The sequence below is a fragment of the Solanum dulcamara genome, chromosome 8 (assembly GCF_947179165.1).
Source record: "Solanum dulcamara chromosome 8, daSolDulc1.2, whole genome shotgun sequence".
In the NCBI taxonomy this organism is placed as follows: domain Eukaryota; kingdom Viridiplantae; phylum Streptophyta; class Magnoliopsida; order Solanales; family Solanaceae; genus Solanum; species Solanum dulcamara.
In genome coordinates, this window is record NC_077244.1 from 34,244,729 (window position 1) to 34,255,205 (window position 10,477).

General features: G+C 31.0%; 1 pseudogene; it reads left to right on the forward strand.

The window, feature by feature from the left end:
• The first annotated feature begins 6,980 nt into the window (after nt 1–6,980).
• Nucleotides 6,981–9,954, forward strand: LOC129899872 (expansin-B5-like; annotated as a pseudogene).
• Nucleotides 9,955–10,477: the final 523 nt, after the last annotated feature.

Genomic DNA, 10,477 nt, shown 5'->3' on the forward strand with positions numbered 1-10,477 from the left:
TGGTTGACTCAGAAGGATTGCGCATTGGCCCCATTAACGGAAAGTTCATAAAGAGATACTATCCTTGAAGAAAAGAAACTTACTCCTTAAGGTACGAGTATAAACTGCATGTTACTCCTGGCCCGCAAGAGTATAAACTGTGCACGGCACCCCATAAAAAAAATGTCCGCTAGGTTGAAAATCTCGAAAGAGGCGGCCTAGGCAAAAGTTAGGACCAAAAAAATAAAAAATCTCAGAACTACGTTGTGACTTGATCCTCTTCACTGAGGTACGTAGGCGCTTAGAATTACATTCTGAGTTCAGTCGCATGAGTATCCAAAGAACTCATAGTCTCTCTTGACCCTCTCCACCATAATCCATGAGTTACATCCTAAATGTTAGTCTCATAAGTTCAAAAGAAATGGGGCACACTGTTATTTGAGCATCACAATGTTCTTGTATATTGTCATACATGACATATGAATTAAAGAGGGCCAATCAATACAGAATTTGAATTGACTTCAAAAAAATATTCGTACAAATCCATAAAGCTATTAGCTGTGATTATTGTACATGTTGTAGTTTATTTTTGGATTCTCTACACTAGGATACGAATATTTCTTTTAATAAGAACATGCGAATGTGAATCTATCAGCTTTTCTGTATGTGAAATTCATTTTTGAAGATTGCTTAGAGCTATCCTGCAAGACTTGAACTATAAGTTTTGGATATGTTAAGAAGTTTGGTTTCTGATAAATTGAACCTCTCCTGGATTTGGTGCTCTCATACAATGATATATCTCTTGTACTATCGAAACACAAAAGGTATCGCAACTCTGAAGAAGAGGAAGTCAAATCTCTAAGGTAAACCATGATTCAATCTGTAAAAAAAAAAAAGTGTTAGCGCTTAAATTAGTAATTCAATAATCATGGTAATGAATCTCAATAATGAACTATTATATTCTTTGGGCAAAACCTATGTCTGACTCAGACGGTGTAAAGTCTTTGCCACAAATCATGTAAAGTCTTTGCCTCAGACGGTGTAAAGTCTTTAGCTTGGACTATGAAATGCCTCTGACTCAGACGGTGTAAAGTCTTTGCCACAAATTATGTAAAGTCTTTGCCTTAGACGGTGTAGAGTCTTTAGCTTGGACTATGGAATGCCTCTGACTCAGACGGTGTAAAGTCTTTGCCATAAATCATATAAAGTCTTTGCCTTAGACGATGTGAAGTCTTTAGCTCGGACTATGAAATGCTTCTGACTCAGACAGTGTAAAGTCTTTGCCACAAATCATGTAAAGTCGTTGCCTTAGACGGTGTAAAGTCTTTAGCTTGGATTATGAAATGCCTTTGACTCAGACGGTGTAAAGTCTTTGCCATAAATCATGTAAAGTCTTTGCCGTAGACGGTGTAAAGTCTTTAGCTCGGACTATGGAATGCCTCTGACTCAGACGGTGTAAAATCTTTGCCACAAATCATGTAAAGTCTTTGCCTTAGACAGTGTAAAGTCTTTAGCTCAGACTATAGAATGCCTTTTCTTTGCCACAAATCATGTAAAGTCTTTGCCTTAGACGGTGTAAAGTCTTTAGCTCGGACTATGGAATGCCTTTTCTTTGCCACAAATCATGTAAAGTCTTTGCCTCATACGGTGTAAAGTCTTTAGCTTGGACTATGGAATGCCTCTGACTCAGACGGTGTAAAGTCTTTGCCATAAATCATGTAAAGTCTTTGCCTTAGACGGTGTAAAGTCTTTAGCTTGGACTATGAATTGCCTTTTCCTTGCCACAAATTATGTAAAGTCTTTGTCTCAGACGGTGTAAAGTCTTTGACTTGGACCAATAGAATAAAAGTTTATTGCATATGAAGTAATATTTTTATTTTAAAAAAAAATAATAATAAAAAATAATAATAATAAAAAATATATATATATATATATATTATTTTTTTTTAAAAAAATATACCTCATATGTCGATGAACTCAAGAGGATATGCAAAAAGGAGTATCAAAACTGTCAATACCAATGATGAAAATAAATAGAAGGAGAGAGTCTATTTATAGACAAATAGTGATGGTGAGAGAGTCCTTCTTCCAAAGTAATTGTAATTACTTTTTTGGTAGAACTCTAGTAAAATGATACAAATTTATTCTCTCCAAATCCTAATTGGATGTGAAATTGTGAAAATTTGGGCTATCCATATTCTAAAAGAAGTGTGTTCTTTCAGAATTCTAATTGGATTTGGAAGACAGAATAAAGGGTAGGCATTTGCCAAAAAAAAAAAAAAAACGAAAAAAAAAAACGTGAAAAAAATAAATAAATTATCTAGAACGGTCATGAAAGTATTAAATTCTCAATTTTGGATATGTTGTAAATCGAGAAGTCTAGTTTCTAGAAAATCACACCGTTCATGATTCTTACGTATCTACAATAAGATATGAATTTTCTACGACAGACATGTCAAGATGAGGAAAAGGGTTGTTGAAAATCAAAGAAAAGAAAGAAGAAAGTACCACGACGCTGATCGTCAAGCCACATTGTTGCAAAACAATGAAGGTCAGACATCTATTTATAGAGGTTTATTAGCACCTATTATAATTAGATTCAAACTTGAATTAGGCTTCTACAAAATTGACTCCTAATCGGATTCCAATTAGTGGTGGAATCTTGCATGACAAGTAAACATCCAAAAAAAAAAAACGTGAAAAAAAAAACGTGAAAAAAAAATATCATTTTTTTTCTTCTCTTTCCTAATCCTCATTGGATATAACTAATTTTCTACATTCCTATTCCAACAATGATGAAGGGGTGCATCAATATAGTATGAATTCACGATACATCTCAAAATAAATGGCATGTCATTATCCTACAAGTAATACTTCAAGCCTAGTCTTCAAAAGATAAAATATCTCGACAAGACTTGAAGCAGGGGGCATTTGTAATCATTTACAATTTATTAAATATAAATTTGTAGAATGGTTCAATTTATATTAAATTCAAGATATATTAATCCAAATAAATATTTTGGATTAATAAAATTGGGTCGATTATTTAAGCCCAATAAATGTGGATTTAATTAAAAACCTAAATCCATTGATTTGGGCTATAAAGATGACTCCACTTTGTTAAGCCCAATATCATCTCATCCTAGAGGCCCAAAATCATGCCACATGCCAAGGTTAGGTGGCAATCCAAGTCAAATTAAATAAGCCACTAGAATTATGCCATGTGTCAAAGTTAGGTGGCAATCCAAGTCAAATTAAATAAGCCACTAAAATCATGCCACATGTCAAAGTTAGGTGGCAATCCAGATCAAATTAAATAAGCCACTAAAATCATGCCACATGTCAGAGTTATGTGACAATCTAAGTCAAATTAAATAAACCACTAAAATAATGCCACGTGTCCATGTGACATGTTCTGACCAATCAAATTAAAACTCTTCAACAAAGAAATCTGATTGGTCAGTTCAAACCAACCAATCAAATCACACCCTCATACCACTCCCTACAACTATAAATAGGGGTCCTCATTATTCTGAAAAAGAAGGTTTTTTGGGAAGAACAAGAAGCAAGAAGAGAGCTCGTGGATCAAAAACCGCAAATTCTCTATAAAACTACAAAGTTCAAGCAATCAAATTCAAGTTCAAGATCAAGAACGAAGAAGAAGATCAAGATCAAGTTACTTGTTCATCTTTACTGTTCGTCATAACCATACAAGTGTTCGTGACGAATAATTCAAATCCAAACTCGAAAACGAAAATTCAAGATCAAGCTATTCAAGCCCTTGACTCAAAATCAAATTCAAGTTCAATGTGTTTCATATTATTTGAAGAATCAGAGGATTATTATAGAGATTGTAACCGCATTACATTTTGAAATCAAATACTACACTTTGTTACTCCAATTTTCCGGTCTTGATTATTTATTTTTCTCGGCTCGAAAATTTATTGTCTACAGCGTCATCCATTGATCTTGACTCAAAGTTCTTACCGGAGCCACCAGCAACTCGACCTTTTTCCCTCCTTTTTGGGTGTTTTTTTCACAGTCAATTTTTGAAGTCAAAGATGCATCTTTCTCCAATTAATTGGATAATCACAGTTAAAAAAAATTGATCACTGATGACTAGAAAGAAAAAATGGATGAAAAAGAAGAAGTAGAAGAAGAAAATTTGTTACAATTTGGGGTAGATTAGGGAGAAGAAAATTTAAAGTTTGAAGTTCCTAAAATTTTGAGAGAAATTGATATCTATTTGTTTTGAGTGATTTGTGGAACTGACATTTGATTTTACCTTTTATTTTCTTTTTAAGCTCAACATACAAGTTCTATAATCTATCAATATTTATGTATCCAGGTGACTGCTATATATCCGGATGGGACAAAGTTTAAGGGATTTTTGTAAATTAATAAAGGGTAGAGATAAAATGTAATGTGATTCCTAAAAATTATACTTATTTTTTTTTTGTCTTTTTACTTGTGGATCTTCTATTATATCGTGCATCCATGTTGAAAAATAGAAATAATTGGAATGACTATATTAACTTTATAATATAGTCGGCTTCAAATCTAATATGGTATTACTAAATATAGTACAGAATTGAAGTTTGATTTACAGATTATCGAATTACTGAATCGAAATTTAAAATTTGGTATCTACTTTTAGCTGTTGAATATTGATTTGCCAAATCAAAATTTTAAAAATACTGAATGCTCACCACTAGTTTGAGACTTGTATGTTCGCACAAAAATAATTATGAGATTTTATAGAATGTTTGACAAAATTTCTAGGAGGTCAAAAATATTTATTTTCTTTTTAAAAGCACTTATTTTAAAGAATTGAGGTATCTAATTAAACTTTTAGAAAAAAAAATATAAGTGTTTCTAAAACTATGGCCAAGTACAAGCTACTACCCTAATATTGATAATAGTATTTTTAAAATTGATTAGCGGAACTGTTACTCTCCAAATGTACTTTTTGTAAAAGTACTTCACATTAAAAACATTTATGAAAATATCATTTCTTAAAGTTTAATCAAACAAACTAATAAAAAGCCTTAATTTACCTTAGAAGACACATTACTTGGAACTTATTAGAATTAAACAAACTTGAATGGAGCGGAATCGATACGAAAGATAACCTAGCTAATTTTTAATCGACACATATATAGTTAATCGATTGATATAAATATCATGTTTTCTAGGAAGTCAAGAAAATTGTGAAGTTTATGAACATTATCATATTCTATTTTGCTCATACTCTTCAAAAATATTGCCACACTTGTGTCAGATTCTCCAATATCCATAATTATTGAAGGATTTGACATGCATACGAAAACATTTCTAAAAAATCTGAGCAACATTGATCCTATTAGTTGCTTTTAGACTATCTTGATCAACTTCTTCATACATGAAAGCTAGCAGGGGTTAGTCCCTTTGTCAATTGCTTGATCTCTTAAGTCCTATTTCGTGAAGAAAATGATATTTTTATAACTTCAAGTTGGATTGTCCAAAATTTACATACATCCTAAAATTCTGTCTTATGAAATGTAGAAACTGGAGAGACACAAATTCAATTAAGATTTTTAAGGCAAGGCCTATCCCCTTATATTTATTCCTTTTTTTTATTGATTAAAAAACCACGAAGAATAAAAAAAGAATACTATTAAATAGAATTACATGAAATTACATTTTAAGTAACATGCTTGTGTACAAAATTTACGCCAAATATAATTAATCATTAGTGTAATTTAATTTATTATTAATAACTAATTATTATTCATTATAAATTATATTAAATGTTGTGGGATTTCACTGGGTTGTTGTTGTTGTATAAATTATATTAAATAAAATTACTTATAATTACATTTAAATAACTTGCTTGTGTGCGGAATTCATCAAATCAAGTTGTAATAGCCAATCGACAAAAAAATTAAAATATGATTAATCAAAGTAATCTGATCTTAATCATGTACCGCAGAAATGTGAAACCAAGCTTTACTAGGTAACAAATAATAATTTATAGTGGTCATATACCTTCCAAATTTAATTTCAAAACATCCCTATAAATTCTTATCGACGTATTCTCAACATTGTAAAAATTCATCAATACATTTTTCGCAAATGGCAGCACCAACATCTCGGCGAGCTGCTCAAAACATGTGACGACCTTCTTAACTTAATCTGCCACGGATTTTGAAGGTCTATAACATGGGCAGAGTAGATATTATGTATTTCTACTAAGCGATAAGTCATGAAAAGTGATTCATCGCTTAGTAGAAATATGATACATTTACTCCGCCCCAATCATAGACCTCCAGAACCTATGGAAAATCAAAAAGATTGTCACGTATTTTGAGCAGTTTGTCGGTATACTAGTGTTATCATTCATTTTCGAGCATGTTTTCAGTAGTGGATGTTTGGCATGGGCAAGAAAATAGGCAAGATGTTGAATTATGGGATGTTATTAAAGAAAACAACCCTAAAAATTGTAAATGGGCTTATGTTCAGATGATGCCAAATGAGGATTATGCACTTGTTTGTGGGTATTTGCTTACAGATCATGGATTGAGTAATGGTGATGAAATTGGACTGTATTGAAATTCTAGTTTGTAAAATTTTAAATTCAAGTTAATTAAAAAGAGTCTTGTTTGATGAAGTCTTGTGATGATTTTTGTGAATAAATTGCAAGGTGGTTATAATTATATATTTGAAAGAAGAGTGTGTTATTTAGCGATAGTACTAAATTTACTGTTTTCTGTTTCTTAGAATATCATATTACTTCGTCATTTTATTTTTTTTGTTTTAAAAAATAAATACTATAACTTTTGAATTGTGTAGACAGTGATCTTTGTTTTTGAAACAGTGTAAAAATGAAGTTTGCACGCGTCATATTTGATGAAACATTGTGATGTATTTGCATTAGTTTTCAAACTGCAAGGAGATCGAAAGATTGTAAAAAATTATAGTGGTGATTGGCTCATGCTATTAGGCAATATATTAAATTTACAATGGAATATCAGGTGTGACTCACTAATATGTTGTCTAATAATTAATATGAAGCTTTTGGATTGGGCAGATATTGTTTATTCTTTTAAAAAATAACTAATAAACCACCCAAAGGATTATTAAAACCATATACAAAAAATTAGGCTTACTAGACAGAAATTTAAACAAAATTTACAATTTGAGTGAATTTTGATTATATCGTCAAACCACTGCATTATAAAATTTGCTATCAATAATGTGTGTGATTTGCACAAATAGAATGTTCAGTGTCATTGTTGAAATTTTGACTCTGTTATAACAGGTTATAAGAATAGATTCGCAAAATGTAGACGAGTTGTACCAATTAATATTATCGCAAAACACTAATTCATGAAAATAGATGAACCTTCTAATATTATCGGTAAACCATTACTTCAATCCACTTTTCTCGAAACATAACTTTATGAATTAATTGGATGACTCCTTCTAGCTGATGAAAGTTGAGTGAAAACCTCAAATGATCATCAGATAAACAACTAGCAGTAGATGTTTCAATATCCATTGCAATAACAGGGAAATACAACTAGACTTTCCCCGTTCCTTTTGTCCAAAACAAGTATGAAAACAGTGACATAATTTTAAATAAAAAAAATATTTTTTTAAAATAGGTTGATTTTAAAAGTTTGGACGTTGACCAATCAAGCTATAACTCTAATTATCTGTTTGATAAGTCTTACTTTTATCTTTAAAAAAATTAAAGTCTTCATCAGCAGTGGCAACTTGGTATGGAGATCCAACTGGAGCTGGCAGTGGTAATTTCTCGAAAATCGAGTTATATAAAGTTTTTGCATGATCAGTATATTTTAACATGTTATAATAATATGTAAACTTTGTTTTTTGTTTATGAACCGTTATCAATAATTACCTTTTTTTCATGTTTAGGGGGAGCTTGCGGATTAGAAGATGTAACAAAAGCTCTGTTGCTGAAATTACAAGATTACAAAATTACAACTGAAAAATAAAATGAAGAAAATAAAGTATCTTTAGGTTACCGACGTAGATATCTCGATCTCTTTAAGGAGATTCAAGCATATTGCAGCAAATCTTTTCACCAGTCCAGCAGTAGTCCTCTTGATTTATCCCCTCCAGGATACAACAACTTTATTACAAAGTGTAACTCGACAAACTGTAGATAAAAGTTGAGTTTTAAGCTCCACTAAAAGAACACCCCCTTCAACTAAGAAGAACTTTCTTTTTGACTAATTTTTATGTACTTTATATTTTCTTGTATATAAAAAATAAAGTAAGACCATCTTTATTTATAAGTGAGGGAGTATTCCTAGTAATGAGTAGGAAGATAATGATAAAATAAATAAATAAAATAAATAACCTAGAGGTTACATTACATGGTATAATTGAAGAAGAATAATGAGGTTTCAATATAGAGAAGTAATGGTCATAGTTGACCTTTACACATTCTGCCAGAAAAACAAAAAATGGACAACAAATACACCTAACGTTCTCACCAACGTTAATCACTAATGAAGAAGGACAATTAAGCCAAATTGTGCATTGAAACCAAATGGAGTAATTATGCACATAAAGGCACATAATGCCTAACTTAGGAATGAAACAAACAACGGAATTGGGATATGCACTTTAACAAAATTTAATTAATATTAAAATGCTAAAATACCAACAAGCTCCGTACAACACCATGATAACCGCGAGAAACCAAGTTTTGTTCCAACATGGTTTAGGATGTGGTGCATGTTATCAAGTATGTATGTATGTTACATTTAAGAACTCACTCTCTTATAATAATTCAATATCGATCAACAACGTCTAAATTCTTAATCCATCACTGTTGAGATCTTATGCAATGAAAATAAAAAATGTTCGGGAAATCCAATAACAATATCTCTTACAGGTGAGCGTCCCGGAAGATGCAATGATGATTAATTTATTTTGATTTAAGTGGAACTGCCTTTACAGCTATGTCAAAGTCTGGCCAAGCTGACCAATTGCGTAATCTTGGAAGAATTGATATTTCCTATAAAAGGTAAGTGAGTCTCTTCATAACAAACTTAAAAAACAATTGTACATTATTTTATGAATCTAACTTATAAATATGTAATAATATAAAAGAATTTGCATTATCCATGTAATTTAACATGTTATATAGTTAAAAAAAGGGACCAAAATCGATCGAAAAAAAAAGATCGCAATAATTTTTTTAAAAAATCGATTGAAAATGAGTTGTCAAAAAAAAGCTCGTCAATATAGACAATTATAAAAATGTACCATCCAAGGATCGATCTCCGTCTTTGTCGTGGTAGGATGCAATTCTAGTACTAGATAGTTGGTTTAAGACTTTCCATTTTTATTCTTCTTTTATAATCTTCAAGCTCTTTTTTATTTTGGAGACAAAAGCCGATCAAATTAGATTATTTTTTTTAATTTATAAAAAATAAAAATAAATTACCGACCGCATTCGTCGGTAAACCAAAGATTTGACCAAAAATCGACTGACTTGGTTGGTTTTTACAAAATTATTTTAAACAATAAACCAATCGAATTGGTCTATTTTTCTATTTTATGGATTTTCGCACCAAAAATTTAACCAATTTGGTTTCTTCCAAAATAAATGCAAAAACTCTTCCTTCGATTTTAGGTGTGTTTTAGTAGTTTTACTTGTTTTATTTTTCAGGTAGCAATTGAAATTAGCTATGAACTTCGTTGCTACGATAAAGTGGAATTAGCTACGAACTTCATGGCTAATTTGCTCATAGCTTACAACAATACATTGCTAAATAAGATTAGCAAAAAGTTTTATTTTTTAACTACAAAATTTGTCCAGTGTTTTTAGTAGTATTCTTGGTTAACTTCCTATTGGGATTTTTTTTCAGGGTGGAATGTGACTACTGACTACAAGCAAAATATTATGTTTAAGGTTGACAAAGGCTCCAACTCTAATTTCTTTGCAATTGCAATTGAGGCTGAAAATGGAGATGGTGACCTCTCTTTAGTTGAGATAAAACCAATAAGTTCAAATAAATGGCTTCCTATGCAACAAATGTTTGGAGCAACATGGTCTATTAATATTTATCCAGACACACAAAAACCTCCTTTCTCTATTAGGTTAACTTCACAATATAAACATCAAGTCCAAGCTGATAATGTCATTCCTATGAATTGGCAAGCAAGTGCAATTTACAAATCAAATGTCAATTTCTCTCCCCAATTATAGTCTTTTAGTTACAAAGTGGAATTTTGGACTTCCTTTGTATACCAATAATATGATATATCAAAGAGAATTATTTATTTATCAAGTTTGCAAATCTCTATCTTCACTGTATTATGGTTCAAAGAGTGAAAGATTGGGTCAAATTTATTTTAATATACTACCAAAAATTTTCTTTGGTAGCAAAAAAAAAAAAAAAGAAAGATTGGGTCAAATTAAAGAGCTAGTTGTGAAGATAGATTTTCGATTCGTGAATCGAATGGATCTATGCATTTT